This window comes from Pinus tabuliformis, chromosome 9 (genome assembly GCF_031772625.1).
Source record: "Pinus tabuliformis cultivar Carrire ecotype Pingquan chromosome 9, CPIR1, whole genome shotgun sequence".
Lineage (NCBI taxonomy): Eukaryota > Viridiplantae > Streptophyta > Pinopsida > Pinales > Pinaceae > Pinus > Pinus tabuliformis.
The window spans coordinates 1,656,119,393-1,656,140,278 of record NC_142307.1 but is presented as its reverse complement, the minus strand read 5'-3'; the positions used below and the strand labels follow the sequence as shown (position 1 = coordinate 1,656,140,278).

At 34.8% G+C, this 20,886-nt stretch overlaps 1 pseudogene; it reads right to left on the bottom strand.

Annotated features, from left to right (window-relative positions):
• Positions 1-3,799: 3,799 nt before the first annotated feature.
• Positions 3,800-20,481, bottom strand: LOC149155216 (COBRA-like protein 4; annotated as a pseudogene).
• Between the last annotated feature and the right edge of the window lie 405 nt (positions 20,482-20,886).

Genomic DNA, 20,886 nt, shown 5'->3' with positions numbered 1-20,886 from the left:
ATTATAAAAAACTATATTTAAATTAAATTATAAAAACCTTATGTAAAAGTAAACAAACCCATAATTAATAAGTAAATAACTATGCTAGCCATGCAAATTGTTTCACGAAGATTTCTATTTCGCTCCAACAATTGTAACTGGAATAAAGTTACCTATCTTAATCAACCCATAGTAACTGAGTTCACAATTTATAGATAGTCAGATTCGAGAAGAGATCAGGCAATCTGACAATCAATTATACAATATTTTAAAAATTAAGAGATGGCCGGATTCGTGAGGAAATTGGCGGGTTATATCAGAGTCAATTAAACATCTATGCCAATTAACAGTATATATTTCCCCTTCCCTCTACTTTTTTCTTTTTTGGAACCTCTCGATAGCAGAGCTGCAGCAAGATTGCTGGAGAAAATAATAATTTTTGAAATAAAGTACGTAACTTCCTTATCAGGGAAGGATCTGCATTGGGGTTTCCCTTATAACGGATTTAGTGATCATCGTTATGGCTATGCAGATGATCGTTGTGGCTATGCAGATGATCGTTGTGATTGCAGTATGTCTCAACCTGCAAATACATCGCGCGTCCATAAAGAATGGACGGGTTATAAGTTTTATGTTTGAAAAATTGTGGCTGTAATTCGTCATCGATCGGTACGTCAAAATGGACGTGAGAATATGTTCTTTTATCTATTTATTGTTAGTCTACAACTCTATTCGGTGCTATTGTGTGATTTTAGGATTCTAAAGTTCTTTTTAAAGGATATCCCATATGTTCTTTTATCTATTTATTGTTACCTTCTCAAACAATTCAAATTAAAGACCTACAGTTCTTTTCTATGTTATTGTGTCATTTTGTTAAAGTTATTTGAATGTGGCATTGTTGTATGAGTAGTAGTATATGTCCCTCCTCTATTCATCAGAGTTATAACGGTGGGAAATATTAATCTTAATCACTGCGTTAAACATCTTAATAATAGCCATACTTGTATTTTTGCAGCTTCTGTGTTTGAAGATGGAAGGATTGAAGCTAGAGAACAGAAGTAGCACACGAACCATTCTACAATATAATAGAGAATTTAAGGCATTTAATGTATTTTGGTAAATAGATATGGGCAAGCATTCATTTCCTGCCTATTGGCCACACTCGACAAACACTTGCAGCAATTAGTGTCCACACTCAACGACAACAAATTTGTTGTGTCATGTATTAATGTAAAATTGTATGTTGAGATAAATGTGTATGTAAAAGTCATTTTGCAAGTAAGAGAGAAAGAGAGCGAGAGTCTTTGGTGAGCACGTGAAAAACAACATTTAATGTGTTTTATTCTGTTATTTCGCATGAAGTGTAAATCACTATAAAACCTTTGTTTTCTTTGGTGAATGAGCCACAAACGTATTTTCATGATTTAGAATTCCATCCTAAGTTATTATTGTGTTGCTCCAAACTTACTCTGTTTTACCTTTTTTTTTTTTTTGGTTCTACTTTGTGTTTTTTTGGATGAATAAATACTGTGTTTTTAAGTCTCTTAAATTTTTTCAACAATACCTTATGCGTCGAATATTTAAGGGAAGTCCTGCAACTGTAACGGTTGCTCTCCGCAATAGTAATTCATTAGAACAAACCAAATTGCGGTAGAACGTTCTCTGGAAAACTGAGATTAGACGTTGCACCGGAGCGTGGCGGGTGGTGAATCCAGTAAGCAAATGAAATGGAGAGATTTATATAGAGATAGGCACTGCATGTGGAAGGAAATGCCTCACACTACTACATGTAGTGGGTTTTAAGACAATATTTAAGATAATATTTGAGTCAATTGTTTTGACAAAAAGAAAGTTGTGTATTGTCTTAAATATTGTTTCTAAGTGGTTGTGGCAAAATATAATGTCTCAAAAATTTGTCTCTATAAAGATAATATAGAACACATATTATTATTGTCTCTATAAAGACAAGAATTATTGTCTATTAAGAGACAATTTGATTTGTCTCTCTAGAGACAATTTCATCAACTTCATGTGTGTCTCTTTAGAGACAATTACATTTTTGTCTTTTTAGAGACAATAGCTGAGATTAAAAACATATTGTCTCTATAGAGACTATATGCCCATAATTCAAACTATTCTCTCTCTAGAGACAATATAAAAAAATATTTAAAAATAAATAAATAAAATCATTTTGAATGTTCTTTCAAAGTAGTTTCACATTCAAATTTCACAAATAGTACTTGTGTATGAGAGAGACCACCACAGAAATCCTTGTCTGATAGAAACCAACGTTAATATTACCTTTGTTTAGCAAGAGGAGATTCAATTCATTACTAAATTTACACCCAAGTTTTACTACTTCAAATGGGAGTCAGAAGTTTGGATTTAAGATGCTACCTTAGCTTTGATAAGTGTTCCATCTCCCAGTTTTACTATAGTTAAAGAAGAATTTGTAGATTGTTGAATGAAAACGACTTTAGATTTAGACAATGCGAATCTTTATGCAGAAATCAATCGAGAGCCCAATTAATGAAATGGTGATACCTTGTAGATTGTTGAATCGAAACGACTTTAGATTTAGACAATGCGAATCTTTATGCAGAAATCAATCGAGAGCCCAATTAATGAAATGGTGATACCTTTGTGTGTTCGATAGACAACATACCCACAAGAATACCCAGGCAGGCTTGATAGCCACAGTTATCAACTATGTAAACCAATTTCAGAGTTAAAATAAATCCTCAAACATAGCTAGAATTTTCCGAGCAAGTTTTAACAAGCCATAATATATTACAAGAAACAATCATCGCAACTAGCATTTCCCCCAACAGTACACAATGAAACGCACTTGAGCATTCTTGAAATATTTGAAGAGTAAAAAAAGTTATTGTGCAACATGTTTAAGAGTATATAACGGAAAAAACTATCTTAGCATATAAAAATAGCTCTGTAATGGAGTTGAACTAAGATAGCTTATCCAACTCCACCAATGAAAACATCTGCACAGTACCCAAATCACATATAGAGAGATGTCATAATGCTATTCTAAGCCCCAAATACAAATCAGAATTAAATGTCGGAACTCAAGAGCAAACTCCAATGATACAAAACTAATTGAATCTGCCAATCCCTAAATATGCAAAAGCATCTTAACAAAGCTATTCAAAAGCATCATCATTGTCATCTCGAAGGGGTTGGGCCGCAGCTGCTACAAGTTTTGTCTTGTACCTGACAACATAAAAGATTGTAAGCCAAAGTTTCAATCTTTTAGAAATGGAACAAATTATTTCAATAAAAGTTAACAAAAATTAATAAGAAAATATCATTTTACTTACTGCTGCTGGGTTGCAAGGTCTATCTGAACCTCAGGAGGAGCAAGAGCAGGTGACTCCACAAAATGAAGGTTTGGATCCCTATAAAAATAACCCATTATAGAATTAATGCAAATTTTTTAATACAACATTCATAGTAGGGAGCATTAGAAACTAGATTAAAGGCTCAACCTGAGAGCTTCTGTGCCAAGTACAGGAATGGCTTCTCAAAGTTGTAGTTACTTTTTGCAGATATCTCATAGTACCGAAGATTCTTCTTTCTATGAAAAGTAACTTGCCTATTCTTCAAATCAACCTTGTTTCCACAAAGAACAATAGGAATGTTCTCACACACCTTAAAATTCACAAAGATATTTAGCTAATCGGTTCAGGCAGTTGTGTCACCACACAATTAAGGAACCTTCATTTCTACTTAGAGATCCAACCCCTCTGCAAAAGAGATACGTGAAAAGATCTCTGTGCCACGTTGGGACATTCTTGTAAGTCAATCATGCAGTAACATCAAACATGATAACTTCACATTGCCCATGAATACTGCAACAAACAAAATCCCAATCAGTAAATAAGAAGGAAACAAATAAATAGAAGTGGAAAAACACGGAACCCTCGCCAATTCAATCAGGAAAATGCCAAAAGAAACAAGAAAAGAAAACTAGTATTGATCAAAACAACCCAATAACAGAGTCTGTCTATAAATTCAAAATTAAACTAAATTAAAATTGAAATAAATATAAGTGGAAAAATACAGAACCCTCACCAATTCAATGAGGAAAATGCCAACAAAAGCAGGAAAAGCAAACCAGTATTGATCGAAACAACCAATAACACAGTCTGTCTATAAATTCAAAATTAAATTAAATTCAAATTCAAAATAAAGAGACATAAATGAGTAAAACAGAGTACTCATAAAAAGGAACCAGAAAAGGGCTCATAGTTGCTCCATTGTCATTGATATTGAGGTTAAAAGGTGTTGCTACTGAACCCACGCTACATACGTATCAACACGGGAAAATAGAATTGATAAGTCAAAAGTTCTCTTGGGATCGATCCAAGTTCAAATCAATGTAGGACCTTTTTAAACAAAAAGTTGAAAAGGCACCCCAAAAGCTCAAATGTACAGTGCTCCAATAAACAGGTGTCTACTACACCTGTAGAGGATGACAAAAAACACTACTTTCGTAAAGTCCCAAGAGACCCGATTTCAAGTGAAAATCAAAATCAGTTTGGCAAAATACAGAAATGGGAAAATAATCAAACTAATTATTGACGTACCTTAACCACATTTTGTCATTAAACCTTACCTGACTGAGCTATAAAGTTGGGTCAGCATTTCAACCTTGGCTTTCTCAACTTGACAAAACACCACAGCCTGCAAATCATCAAATCATCAATTCAAGTATCATGGACCGAATAAACACTGAGATTCTGTATGGTTGTATTGTGTGCTCATCCACATGGATGTCTTACGTTGGGAACATTCGCAGCAATACTATTCAGAACAGCGTCCACATAACCATGGACTTCTTGAGCCATCATTTTGAGCTCCTCCTCTGGATCTACAGACCTTCTTACCATGGTTTCCTGGATTATAAACAAGAAAATCAAACTGAGGTTGAATATTAAGTTGGGAAATAATTTTTCTATTCTCATCGCTATATATGGTCATGGTCTCCTAGGCTAAAATGTGTATTGATTCTTAAATTATTTAATAGCAAACATTTTGATTATGTACATGTGCAACTTATGATGGAACTTTATGAGCTTCATTGCCTATATGCAAGTGTTTCAATACAAGCTATAATTGTTCACAATTATACTTTTGGTTACATAAAGTCTTCTTGGCCTCTGGCCAGGTAAATATTTCCTACCCTCTACCTTATATCTATTTAAGTTTTAACAGTGAAAATAGTTTGTCTTGAAGATCGAAGAAAACTCAAAGTGTGTTAGTCCTAGCTCAAAGCAAAGACTAGCAATCTATTTTCATTTTCTGCTAAATAGTTCTCTACCAGAGAAACCAAATTTTTTGGCTACCTATAATTATTCATAAGTTGAACAATTGTTCGGCAGCACAATGCCTATTTATCTGCAATATAATTGTCTAGCAGAAAATAATGTGACTAGCATGCATTTGAATGTAGTTTACTAATTTTTTAACCCCAAACAGACATGTGAGTACTTAATAGTAAATCAAGACAATTCCATATAACATAATGTAATTCAGTTAATGAAGGCTTCTCACCAGATCATGCCATCATTATGTCAATGGTTATAATATATACAATGTACAGTTGAGGAGGAACTTCTATTTATGGATATATAACAGTGAACTCAACTTAGCTTGCATTTTATTTGTCTCAAACAACCTATGAAAGGTTTGTTGTAGTATAAAGGGTGCATCTTTATCCAATTCTTTAATTGTCTTTGCAGGGTGACATTGTAATGGGCCAAAGGTTAATGACTCTATCTTCCAGCAAGAATTGGCAAGCAAATGAATTTCACCAATGGCTCCAACATAGAACCAAATTTCAGGAATGGCAGACTAGTGCCTTTCTAGCTTTGGTAAGCATTCCATCTCCGAGTTTTACTATAGTTAAAGAAGAATTTGTAGACCGTTGAATGGATACAACTTTAGCATTGAATCTGATCGTTCCTGGGGCCAATTCTTTTGCAAGGGTATCCAGAAGCATACTCCTTTGCACGCATCGAACTTCATGATTTCCACTGATAGACAGGAAAAGCACTTAGTATTACAAAGCATGCGAAAAAAAAGATGACCAAAATAGTTAATGGGATAGAAAGTACATCATGTCATAGTGGCAATGAGGGGGTGCTGAAGCCATCTCCTAGATGTAAAAATGACTAGGAACAAAAATAAAGAATACAAATAGGTATACCCTAGACAAAGAAGCAGCGGGTGAAGCATTAAAGCTGAAACAGAGAAGCAGAAGCATCAATCTAAAAGAACCAACCAGACTAAAAAGTGAGGGATTTGACACGAGACGCATTGGATAACAAAATGGGCAAATCAAGAAAACATCCAATGTAAGTGAGACTTTTTCTTAAAATAGAAGTTTAAGGTGCCCTCTACATGTGAAATAAAAAGCTACCTGATATCAATCTGGATAGCCATATTTTTTCTCCTCTATTTTATTATGTTATTTTTGGATACCAGGTTTCATAGGTGGTGTGATCGCAAAGAATGTTAAGAATGTTGTGCCCAATAGGAATTGGCTTATATGATTTTGAATTTCTATTGGTTAAACTCAGGGTTCACACCTTTCAGGAGTCCATATTCTAGCATGGCATGGACTATGTGCCATGGAAGACCCCTCTAGTGAGCCCTACGTTCATTGTAATCTTGAAAATATTTAAATGAATATGGACATTTTTCTAACTGTCCACTAGGTGCACCTATATCAACCCCCTGTAAACGGTAAAACTAAAAACCTTTTACTCTAAATGTAACGCTACATGCCTTGAGATAAGTTGTGTGTTGGCCATTGTGATCTTATTGTTTTGGCTTTCAAATCCTGAATGCATGAGGGCAGAAACAATAATACGGTGAGCTTCTACAATTTCTACATATATGTTTGCTATGGTCTTGCATGCTTTCCGAGACATTTATTACCCAAGAGTTATGATGGAGTACTTACCATCTTCCAAAGCTGGTGTATGAGAGCTCTTTGGTAAATGATAAAGGGAAGGAAGTCACCTGTGGCCTATAAATTGGCATAAAAGAAGCTAAATTATAGTGGGAAGAGCAGCTGGAGGTAAAATACAGAGGATCAAATTGAATGATGTAATGACAATACCCCTGTAATGAGGCGAAGGGACTTTGCAACACTGAGAACATCGAGAGCCCTCCATAGTAGTCTGCATACACAAATGATAGTTTGAATATATCGACTAGTCACTAAACAAAGAATGTAACTTATGAATTCATGAGGCAAGTGCTAGAATGTAGGGTTTGGAGAATACAGAGAAATAAAGAGTATAATTGAGTAATTCCTAATGAACAACTAAAGTAGCTTACTTCAAATTGTGAGTCTCCTTATAGCTTCTACTCTAAATGCAATGCTGCATGCCTTGAGATAAGTTGTGTGTTGGCCATTGTGGTCTTATTATTTTGGTGATCAAATCTTGAATGCATGAAGGCAGAAACAATAATACGGTGAGCTTTTACAATTTCTACATCTATGTTTGCTATGGTCTTGCATGCCTTCCAAGACATTTATTAGCCAAGAGTTATGCTGGCATAATTACCATTTTCCAAAGCCGGTGTACGAGAATTGTTTGGTAATAGTTAATGGAATAGAAAGTACATCATTTCGTAGTGGAAATGAGGGAGCGCTGAAGCCATCTCCTAGATGCAGAAACAATAATACGTTGGGATTTTACAATTTCTACATCTATGTTTGCTATGGTCTTGCATGCTTTCTGAGACATTTATCAGCCAAGAGTTATGCTGGCATACTTACCATTGTCCAAAGCTGATGTACAAGAGATGTTTGGTAAATGCTGAAGTGAAGGAAGTCACCTGTGCCCTGTAAATTGGCATACAAGAAGCTAAATTATAGTGGGAAGAGCAGCTGGAGGTATAGTACAGAGGATGAAATTGAATCATGTAATGACAATACCCCTGTAACTGCAGATGCTTTAGGCGAAGGGATTCTACAACACCGAGAACATCAAGAGCCCTCCATAGTAGTCTGCATACACAAATGAGAGTTTGAATATATCGACTAGTCACTAAACAAAGAATGTAACTTATGAATTCATCAGGTAAGTTCTAGAATGCCGGGTTTGGAGCATTCAGATAAATAACGAGTATAATTGAGTAATTCCTAATGAACAACTAAAGTAGCTTACTTTAAATTGTGAGTCTCCTTATAGCTTCTACTCTAAACGCAACGCTGCATGCCTTGAGATAAGTTGTATGTTGGCCATTGTGGTATTATTGTTCTGGCGATCAAATCTTAAATGGATGAGGGCAAAAACAATAATACCGTGAGCTTTTACAATTTATACATCTATGTTTGCTATGGTCTTGCATGCTTTCTGAGACATTTATCAGCCAAGAGTTATGCTGGCATACTTACCATTTTCGAAAGCCGGTGTACAAGAGCTGTTTGGTAAATGCTGAAGGGAAGGAAGTCACTTGTGCCCTATAAATTGGCATACAAGAAGCTAAATTATAGTGGGAAGAGCAGCTGGAGGTAAAGTACAGAGGATCAAATTGAATGATGTAATGACAATACCCCTGTAACTGCGGATGCTTCAGGCGAAGGGACTTTGCAACACCGAGAACATCGAGAGCCCTCCATAGTAGTCTGCATACACAAATGATAGTTTGAATATATCGACTAGTCACTAAACAAAGAATGTAACTTATGAATTCATGAGGCAAGTGCTAGAATGCAGGGTTTGGAGCATACAGATAAATAAAGAGTATAATTGAGTAATTCCTAATGAACAACTAAAGTAGCTTACTTTAAATTGTGAGTCTCCTTATAGCTTCTACTCTAAACACAATGCTGCATGCCTTGAGAATTGAAGAGCTCATCTTGCTCAGAAACCTATCTTGAAGATCCAAACATACCATGGAGGCAATTGCCAATTTAGAGAATTGAAGACCATGTCCAAAGATTCATGTAGATATCTTCGAACACACTCGCTTGAGAAGAACTCATCTTGAAAGAAATAGGGATTTTTTATAACACAGTAAAGCTCAAGGAAAAAAAGCTACCAGATGTCTCAGGAATGATGTGGAGAGAAGAATTGGACCTCTCTTATGCAGAATCACTCCAAAATGCTTTCCACCTTGGAGATTTTGAAGGTGCATGGGAAGTCACAACTGACCGCCTGTCAAACTCAAACCATGCTTTAATAACAAAATAAATATAACATGTCTTCCTACTGACACAAGATGTGAATTGATACTTTGTTTCAATTTCTGAGATGAGAGAATTACTTATGAGAATATTTAATATATCTGTACATTCAGACTGAGGTGGAATTCATCGAATGTTTAAGTTCCCTCCCTCCCTTCCGAAAACCCAAACAATAATCATTTATCGGTCGCCCGAAGGATGAAAACATAGACCCATGGACAAAAAAGTAAAATATTGAACAATCTACCTGGCTGGTGGGCAGGTGAAGAAAATGATAATTACTACTGAAAACACTATAATTCCCATCCATCTATTCGATTCCATGACCTCAACATACCCATGCCCTATCCATTTTTTTCTGCCGAAAAAATAAATAAATAAATAAACACCTGAAAAATAGAAAACCATTGCAATCAGATGTATGAAATCAAATATTGTTAATGATTAACATATAGCATCACAAAATAGATATAACAATGTCAGGTTTCTTGTACAGTCCAATCATAAGGTGCTTGAGAATAACAATTTAACATCTGGTAGAGTAGATGAAATGAGAATACTATGAATAGAAATATCTGCAAACAAATTCCATGAAAAATTCTTCTTTCTCATAGCATACCAGGAGCCATTCATGGATATGCTTATGATCCCATGATGTTTATCAACTACTATGATTCCTTCTGACATACATACCCCACTCTCAACACTTCTAATTAATGAATATGGTTGTTTAGAACTCTGTGAAACGAATCAGGACCAATTTCTCTAATTAATTTAGATGTAAGGAATGAATCTACACGTACTTGGTCATCTGGAAATAATATATTGATGTGCAAAGCAGCTCACAAATCACAGCGTATCTATTTCATGCTCTGCAAAAACTTGTAAACTCAACCACTGAGATAAAATAATGAATCTAAATAGCATTTTGAACTGTTAAAAATAGAAGGAACAAAGGCCAAGTACTATGTAATCCACACAGTCCACCAAGTGAAAAGGCTAGCTGGCCTGGCTACTAACCAACAAAAAAAAATTAACCAACCAGCGGAAGCACAATATTTACCTGGCAGGAATAAGCAGAGCACTATCACTGTAAACCCTAAATCCTGCACTACCTCCTCCGTTTTTCTTTGATTTGGCTGGACCTCTTGTAAAATTTGAAAGCCATCAAAATTGAATGATGGACGGCATCAATTATTGCCATTAATCAAGTTGCCCTCCAATATTACATTTATGGGCAGCAAAATAAATATAACTAGATCCAACTCCGTTTCAAATTCCAAGATGAGAGAATTACATGACGGAAATATTTAAGATGATAGGATCTGCACATTCAGACTTCAACGAAGTGCATTGAATGTTTGACTGTCCTCCCTCCCAATAACCTGAACAACAGTGATTTATTGGTCACCTGACAGGTGAAAAGCAGGAAAGCTAACCAAGTTTGGGTCTGCGTCCCAGCTGGATTGGATGAGAAGATGTCAAACCAGATCAAGCACAGGTAGTTTTAATTGACAGTATTATTATTCATATATAGATTACAATTAACAGTTTTGCAGATTTCAAAAGATCTTCGAAATTTGATGGACATGAGATGAATTCATTCATTTCTATCAAATTTCTAAAATATCCCTAAATTTGAAATAAGGTTAGGCTTCAGGTGAATAGCATCAATTCATATTTTAATCACAATTAACCATTTCTATCATATTTCTAAAATATCCCTAAATCTGAAATAAGGTTATGCTTCAGGTGAATAGCATCAATTCATATTTTAATCACAATTAACTAGAAGCATGTATAGTTGATTGCAGATTTCAAAATATTCTAAAAATTTGATTTGATAGATATAGTTAAATTAACTATGCTTAAAATCAATAACAGTAAATGTTTTCAAAATATGTACTTATTGATCGATCCATATGGAGTTAAAGATTTATAGTTGAAGCCGAAAACTTGGGTTGCATTATCAAAGTTTGGATGTTGTGCAACTAATGTCCAGTCGGTGTAGTTCATTCTGTAATTGAAATGTGTCACTGTGATATTCACTCTCTAGTACTCTTTGTAATTCAACTTCACATGCCAGTGTACTTTGATCGGGCACATATGACGGGTGCACCGTAGAAGTGGTGGCTGCAAGGTGTTTGTGGCAGAATTTGTCCCCGACAACTTAAGAACTGGTGAATCGGTACTGCATCAAATTAACAGCACAGTTCAGAATCTGATGCATCTAGATTTTGTAGAAGATCAAGGTTTTTTTGCCGAATTTAATTTGATTGAAGATTTTAAGAATATTTTGAAATCTTATTAACAGTAACCTAATTACATATTTATTGGATTTTAAAATATTTTACCAATCTGCCATAAATATAGAAATGACTTCGTATTGTTGAAAATATTTTGGAATGTAATGAACCAGAAAGAAAAAAGAAGTTATTGCTATCGGTCAGATTTTAAAATATTTCACAAATCTGCAAATTTAAAATTAATTGAATGAATTTGCAAGGGAATAAGAATCATACTCAATACAAGCAGGTTGAGTTATGTTGTTCCGGCAAGCGCATGCGCAAGTAGGGAATGGTTTTATAATATCATTATAGAACGATGATAAGGTGAAACAACATGTTGAACTTTTCTGAGCCAGGAACTGAAAATATGTGCATGTTACATTCCATGTCACTGCACAAGGACAAGGGAAATTCAAATATAAGACTTAGCCAGCTTAGAGTGAAACACATAACATTCACAAATATATAAATTATGAGGGATTATAATAGTGTATTACTCAGAACTTGAGTGGTTCTGTGGCGATCTAGACTAAAGAACAGGCTGGGTTTAACAATCTTAGCAGGGCCACAAGTATAACCTAGTCCTAGAGCTTTCAAAGTGAAATTCTTTGGCAATTTGAGAGTTTTGCTAGTGGTCCCTGAATTTCCCACACTAACTTGGAAGGATGCGATGGAATTTGGAGGATCCTGAGCCCAAGATGCCAATGCTCAACCTTTGCAGCAATTAGTAAATTGCTGATTGTAAGGCACACCTGGTAAGAGATTGACAATGGTGGGGTCCTTCTTGCAACAGTGTGGAACACCTGCTTTCCATTTGGAGCAATCTCCTTGCTCTGTTGTCTAGCCAACAACCACAGCCAAGATGAACTCCTTGTTTTCCCAGTGCGAACCCAAAGTCCATCGTAGGGGGCTTGGTATATGGCGGTACTGCTGAAAATTGTGCATGGTCATGGCCACCTACAAAGGGAAACTCATTAGACTCAGCAAAGAGTAAAATAAGTTCTAGCATGAAGATTTTCATGGAATTTTTAGTAAATTGTACCAATGTTTCTAGTGAATACTTACTTAATTTCAGGGACATAAAGCTAATTAAAAATGAGTGAAGTATTTACTCAAAACATCGAACCTACGAATCAATACAACACAATTTATCAGAAATTTTCATCAATATCAAAATAAACTCTACCTAAATTGAAGGTTTTCCAAATTTGTCATCATGTCAAGCTTTGAGAATTTAACTTGTAGGCTACTAGGAATGAAATTCAGAAAAGCTCAACATCTATTTCAGGAAAATGAGGAAAGGGAATTATAATTCAAGACCTATTTGATGAAAGGGCATTACTTGCAACATATCCATCTGTAGTCCAAGACATAATATCCCATTTGATCGTTATGTTACTATTTGGATCCAGTGGATCATAAGAACTTGTAAAGCACACAATGTAGATAAATTTTAAGTTAATATTGTATTCATATCCTTGATAAGGATGGAAAAGTTGAAGAATGGAAATTGATCTTAAAACTTAAAATTTTGCTAAATTTTATGGTAAAAATAAGTTTATATTATAAATCTTGGTGTGTTATTGAAAACAAACTGCAAAATTTAAACATGTAAAATGGAAATTAGCAAAATTTAACCCATGAATTGAAACATCACCTGCAGTTGAAAATGTAATAGCCAAGATAGTTAATGCCAATAAAAACCCAACTGCATTCCTGATCAACATATGGAAATTCTGTATGCAACTTCTTCCCTACAAAAACTTTAACTCTCCTCTCTCCATGATCCCTTTGATATTATCAATTAATGAATTAGGCAGAAACCCCAAAGGAAGAGTTCAACAACCCTTCTGAGCAGCTGCAACTCCACAATGTAATGGGAATGGGAATGGAGAGAACATTAGTTTATCATGAAGAACCAATACCTGAAGTATATAAACCTATAGGCCTGTAATGGTTGGCTGCTTCATTCTTCAAATAGAGTAGTGAAAGTGGAGAAGAACAGTGCTTGCCAAAAGCCGCGGAAGAAGAATAAGAACAACAACTGGCAGACCAAAGAAACTATTAACTCTGAGGCCAAGAGTGACATAAAAGAATGGGAAAAAGCAGTAAAAATATCCAAAGAAACGATTAACTTTGAGGACAAGAGTGACATAAAGAATTGGAAAAAGCAGTAAAAATATCTTCAAGAGTGACATCAAAGAATGGGAAAAAGCAGTCAAACTTCAAATCAATGGTTGAAAGTGTCTCACTTGATTGAACGGAGCAGGGTAAAAGTGTTGATGATTGTTGATGCATAGGAAGGCCTATTGGCCTAATAACTAGGCAAAGCATAAGAAATTGATAAATGAAAACAGAGCATGCTAACTGGAAACATTGTAAGACATTGATTTGTAAAATCAAAGCCAAATAAAAAGTAGGTACATGAGCCAGAGGTTTACTTTTTCATTTCAATCCAGAATAAAAAAAACCATTTGCAAAACTCCTATGACAGAAAGTAATTTTTGAACTGAATTGGACATAAAAAATACATCTAAGGATGGCACATGCATTTTTCAGCAGATTTGCAGCAACCTTAGCTCAACCATATATTAACAACCAAGTTGGACACTAAATTTGTGTCTGATCCCCCCTTGTTTGTGAGACAAGGGATCTCATCGACATAGTAATTTGACTCTGCTAAAGTCTACCATACATGTTAGGGAACCTATCTACTTTTTGTATATTGACGGATCAACCAAATCTGAATTTGAATCTACTGAAAACTTAAAAATATGTATCATAAAAGTAGCCTAGGGTTTATTTTCCATTATCTGAAACTTCTTCAGAATCTCAATTGCTTACTTACCCATGTTCGAGGACCAGCTCACCTCAACTTAGCCAAACCTCCAAGACCAAGAAATAATACATGTCAACTTCACTTGCCAGTTTCTTATTGCACCATGGGATAGAGTTTTTTAAACTAACTATTAGGACTAGGTAATCTACATACAACACAAATATAAGCATATCAAATTTATCATAATCAAACAAATAATAAAATTTAATACCCGCAACGGTCTTAGTGATGTCCATAATCTGTAAGTTCTCATAAATCCATGAGTACCAAGCACAGGAGGCTACTTTAGCCCAGAAAGGGACTTCTTCAACTTGCACACATGGGTATCCCATCCTAACAAAGATATTATATTTGAACCCAAGCTGAAATGAAACCATGAATCACTCTTCCTGCCACCTGCATCTCTAGCCCTGTCAAAATCCACTAAAGCATGCAGCAGCGCAAAGCATTGTGCCAGTGTGCCCTTTAAGTACCTTGCATACCTCAGACCATGGAGCATATTTGCAGCAACCTCAGCTCAACCATATATTAGTAGCCAAGCTGGACACTAAATTGGTGTCTGAGCCCCGCTTGTTTGTGAGACAACGGATCTCATACACACAACAATTTGACTGCTAAATTCTACCAGATATCTTAGGGAACCTATATAGTTTTTGTACACTGATGAATCAACCAAATATGAATCTTAATCTACTAATAACTTCAAAATATGTATCATAAAAGTAGCCTATGGTTTATTGTCCACTATCTGAAACTTCTTCAGAATCTCAATTGCTTACTTACCCCTATTTGAGGATCACCTCACCTCAACTCAGCCAAACCTCTAAGACCAAGAAATAACACATGAGGTGTATGTCCGTCATGTCAAATTCACTTGCTAGTTTCTTCTTGCACCATGGGATAGAGTTTTTTTAACTAACTTTTAGGACCAGGTCATCTACATACAACACAAATATAAGCATATCAAATTGATCATAATAAAACAAAGAATACAAGCTAGGACCTGCAACAGTGTTAGTGATGCCCATAATATGTAAGTACTCATAGAAAAAACAAAGTATCTTCAAAATTTGTTTTGTTGCACACATAATTAGTTTATGTTTGGACCCTCACAACCTAGTGCGCTCCTTAGAAGCTAGAGTGATGCACATTCAAGTTATTAAAATTTAACACATATCAATCCTTTTTTTCCTCTTTTTGGGAGGCATGGGTTTCATGAACACATGAAGAAGCAAGTCCCATTATAGAATGACAATATCTCGAAAGACTCATTAAAATAAGGTCATGAAGGTGGCAAATGATTAATGAAATGCATAGTAAAGTTGCAAATAATCATGGCAACCAAAATACTAATCAGCACAGATAGGTGTCCATGAGTTATGTATAATAATTTTCTTTTAAAGGGTCCATCATAAGATGTAGTAGGGTTGAATTTATGGGTTTATATTTTAAGAAATACCCTAGTATATAGAAACCTTAATCTTAAGGTATTTGTTCCCTATGATTTGATTTCTAGGGCATGGGATAAACTCTATAATGACATAAAGGGAAAAGACTACGATCTAAGGTTTGAATTTAAGAAACCCTAAAAAGGCCTCTTGATTACATAAAAACCCTAAAAAAGTAACTTAACATCATGCTTTGGAATAATATATTGCTTGGGTTATTTGTTAAAACAGTATTGTATGTACAAGAAGAAAAAAATAGATGGGGTGATCCATTTGAAGGCATGATGTAGCTCTTCGTAACACCTTATAAATAATGGAGTCATTGTGCAAAAACTTTATTAAATATATGCCCTAGATTTCTCAACAAATAACATAATCAAACTCACATAAATAAATGGTTGAATCTTACATCTTGCATAACATTAGATGTATATGGGGGCATTAATGATCCCTGCATGCCAACATTGGTTGTATTGAGGGGCATAAATGAATCTTGCATGCCAACAAAATACACGATTAGTAAAAACACAAATATTAATAAATATATATAGTGAAATAAGTTAACTAAATGCACAAAAATATTGATCATGTTTTACCACTATCATTGCCTTAGATGTTTTATAAGGTGTTATAGGGGTTGGAATGACTTTAGCGATTGCCTGCATTCCACAAACATAAATTAGCATAATATAATAAGGAATATAAGATAATTGAACATATAAAAGACAATATTCATGTTTACCTCATGCATCATCATAGCGGCATCTTTTCCTCGTGCATTTGTTAACATTTCAATAAAAGTAGTGAATATCATTGAATCCCCCATAGTAGCATCGGTAACACCCATGGGTACATTCTTAAAAAAACACATAATAACATAAAAATGAGAAAACCTTGATCAAAAAACCGATAAGAAAATAGAATCGGTAACACCAAATATGTGTTGAGTGAGCATTGAAGATCTGTCCAACACTTTGAGGAAAGCTTATTAGAGTGTTCCAACAAGCATTTAACTAGTCACAAACAAACTTTTGAAGTATCATTCTAAAGTTATTTCTAAAAACAAATACAATATCTAACTAAATCAACAACATAAATAATACAAATACGAAAAGCAATATAAATTCCTGGTTTGCCATTTTGTATAGAATAATGTAATAGAAATCTGCGAAGAAAAGTTTGTGGACACTAGTTAGGATCATCACATAAATAAATGTTGAAATATATGACAACGTGTAAAACCATAAAATTATTCTAAAATATGTTGGTTTAAACTTCTATGCATGTAATACTAATTTCTTTGAGGAGTTCTATGGATTATATTACAAAGGGTAATGCACTGTATTAAATTCTTGTCACATAATGCAAAGTAATCTCTGTAGAATATCTCCTTGATGCCTATAAACATTACATCACTATCTCATTGCAGCCACAATCAACTCTAAACCAGACCGTGCTTGCCTCAAAACCCCATATCATACCTCAAGATGATTTGTTGCCACATAAAAACCTTAGGGGTGATTCGTTGCCACAAACAATCCCTTATAGGTGGTTCGCTGCCACAATTGATACCTCAGGGATGATATGTCGTCATCAACAGTGCCTTAGAGGTATCTTTCTATCTCAGAATTGCTTCATAGACATATTGCTGCCACAGTGAAGCCTCAGATTTACTGTGCTGCTATAGATAATGCCTTAGAGATAGGCCAATGCCTCAGATAATGTCTCAGGGATGATTCGCTGCCCAGATAATGCCTCAAGATAGTTTGCTGCCATAGTTAGTGTCTGTTCCATCATTTATATAACAACATTCAGCAGTTGAATTAAAGCGAGAGATTTTAGAAAATTAAACGAAAGTCTGGTTGGTTGACTCTTTGCAATTATGGATTGAAACCAATGAGGTTTCATATATGGTGCTCAAAAAATAAACAATGTTCCTAAAAAACAAGCATCATTTTGTATATAAAATATTTAAATAAATTATCACCAATTTATATTAAACTGTGAAATCAACATTTGAAAAGCAATGCATATGAAGCATATTAATCATGCATGGAAACTACTAATCGGAGTCCAAAGAATTATTATGGTAGATGAAGTGATATGGTGTGTTGCCTTATAAGAGTACCAATATGAAATAAAGAACGTTGAAATATGCTTAGAAAATGAAAAGACATAAAATAATGTAGAGTACTAGTGGCAGAGAGCGTATAAAAACTCAGAATTATGTTTAACCCTCCAATATAGTTAACCACACATGGAATAAGTGAATTCAAATGAATGACAATGCAGTGAATGCCCATGAGCTCTGGTTTCATTAGTTCATGAGTAAATGTTGGTGTGGGATTAAACCAAATAATGCCAATTTCATGCCTCATACTTCTCAAAGACACAAGCTACAAATATCATGGCTTGGTATTATACCTATGCGCAGATTTGTGGAGATTTGAGATGTTCAGAGGAGAATCAATAATATTTCCATAACACCCCTCTAGAACCTATTTCATGCTAAGAAATTAGAGTCTAGTGCCAAACACATGATCACATATCCAAGAAAAAGATCATCCCAGTGCATCTCCTAGAATGGTGGATATCAAGTGACTCAATGTGGCCATTTATTGCACAAAAGTTGAAATATATAACAATGAGCCAATGGGGTGTGCATTTTCATAAAAGGATGACCTCATTTCTCAAAACACACCCAAAGGAACTAGGATTGTTACAATGTCCTATGTTGGGTTAGGGTGCAACACTATCATGTTATAAGACACAATTTCATATAAAAGGTTATACTCTGTGGGATACATAAAGAAAATTCCTTTTCTTGTCTTAATTAGAAAGGACACAATTTTTCATTGACAAGAAATAATTGTTATTTAGAAAGGAGGCAACATCCAATGAAGTTCAAGATGGTGAAGAATGCACCATACAATACATTTCAACTACTTCTATTCAAGAAAATCCCATCTCACTTGTTAATAATGAAACCCACGAGTATGGGTTTAAGAATTCAGATGTAATTGAAAGATATCAAGATCATGTAGTTGAAAAAGAAGAGCAAATTGGTAGGTTTACAAAAGTGAAACTCACGATGATGAAGAATGAAAATCACATAAGAATTATAATAGTAGCCAAAATGATGGTTGTCCCATGTTGTCTAATGCAATTTCTTTGAAATTTGGAGATCATCAATTGATTCATTCATCATACAATGAACCTCAAGAAGCTTATGAGAATATTTGAGTTTCAGATGTTGGTCTGCAACGTCATAACTCAGCTATTGAGGATGAAGTTCATGAAGAAAAATTTCATTATTCAAAGTCCAGTTAATGACAAACAATTTTATGGCCTTTATGAATTGTATGGTTTGAAAGTGGACAGTGTCTCTAGTATGTATGAGCCAATGCCTAGTGTTTCCCAGCATGCAGGTGAGTCATCTCATTACAAGGTTGATTGGATTCATGTCTACACACAAATAGAGAGCGATACTCTAAAGCATAAATTAAGTTTTTCATGTAATTATAAAGAAATAGAACCAGACACGGTTCAGGAAATTGTTGATTCTTCAAACAATTTTGAAGGCAGTATTGATGTTTTTGCTAGTTCGTGAATGCCTTGACTCTGTTCTAGTTCCCCTAGTATTAATATTAATGATGTGTTCCCTTTGATATAATGATTTCAATACTCCATTAAACAAGCCCACCTTACCGATAGAAATGATGTGTTCCTTGTTCAGGTATGGATGAATCTGTTCTTGAAAAAGCAGTCACAACTGAGGAGACTGTTCAGAATAAAATCAATTCTTAAGACAATACTGATTTGTTCCCTTGTTCAGGTATTATTCTTCAAGAAAAAATATGGGTTTCCTCTGTATTTATAGTAATGATGTGTTTTCTCCACATTTATAAGTGTTTTTACTCCATGAAACACAACCCAGCCACTAAATCTGTGCTTGAGCATTGATTAATTGTTAGAGTATGGGTAATCTCCACTTAAGACCACATGGCGAACCACTACCTTTATGTCTCCATATACATAAAGGTGTGCTGCTTTAGAAGAGCACCAATATGCAATAAAGAACCCTAAAATATGCTTGGAAAATGAAAAGACATAAAATAATGTAGAGTACTGGTGGCAGAGAGGGTATAAAAACCCAGAATTATGTTTAACCCTCCAATATAGTTAACCGCACATGGAATAAGTGAATTCAAATGAATGACAATGCAGTGAATGCCCATGAGCTCTGGTTTCATCAATTCATGAGTAAATGTTGGTGTGGGATTAAACCAAATAATGCCAATTTCATGCCTCATACTTCTCAAAGACCCAAGCTACAAATATCATGGCTTGGTATTATATCTATGCGCAGATTTGTGGAGATTTGAGATGTTTAGAGGATAATCAATCATATTTCCATAACAACCCTCTAGAACATATTTCATGCTAATGAATTAGAGTCTAGTGCCAAACACATGATCACATATCCAAGCAAAAGATCATCCCAGTGCATCTCCTAGAATGGTAGATATCAAGTGACCCAAGCGATATCAAGTGCATCTCCTTGCTTGAATTCTTTGTTTGGATTGGACATTAGTGATCCATTAGAAATGCCCAAGATTATGAAGAGTAATGATGCATTATTTTGTTAAGGTATAGTTGATTCTCTTACAGAAAATATCCCAGAGATTGTTACAGAAGCTGCATGTAGGTAGGAACATTACTGATTGGATAATCCTCTGAAGACCTCTGAGGTTACAAAGGGATATAATATAGCCGTGGAAAATAATTAAGTTGAATATGGAGCATGCCAGGAAATCATTTTTATTGTTGATGGCATAACTGATGCAAGTCCAATTAGAGAACAATTGTTTGATATGGACAACAACGAGAAGCATGAGTGATTCATTGACCCTGCCAAAATTGAGGGAAACAGTGACCAGGAAGTTGGAGAGACCCAAAATTTCAAAGTTAGAGAAAATATACAAATTCTGGTGAGAAAGCAAGAACCTTTCGAATTTTATACTCCATTGAGGATCCCTGAGGTTACGAAGGGATATAACATATCTCCTTGTTTATGCACCTGATTTGGCCTAGAATCCAATATTTAAT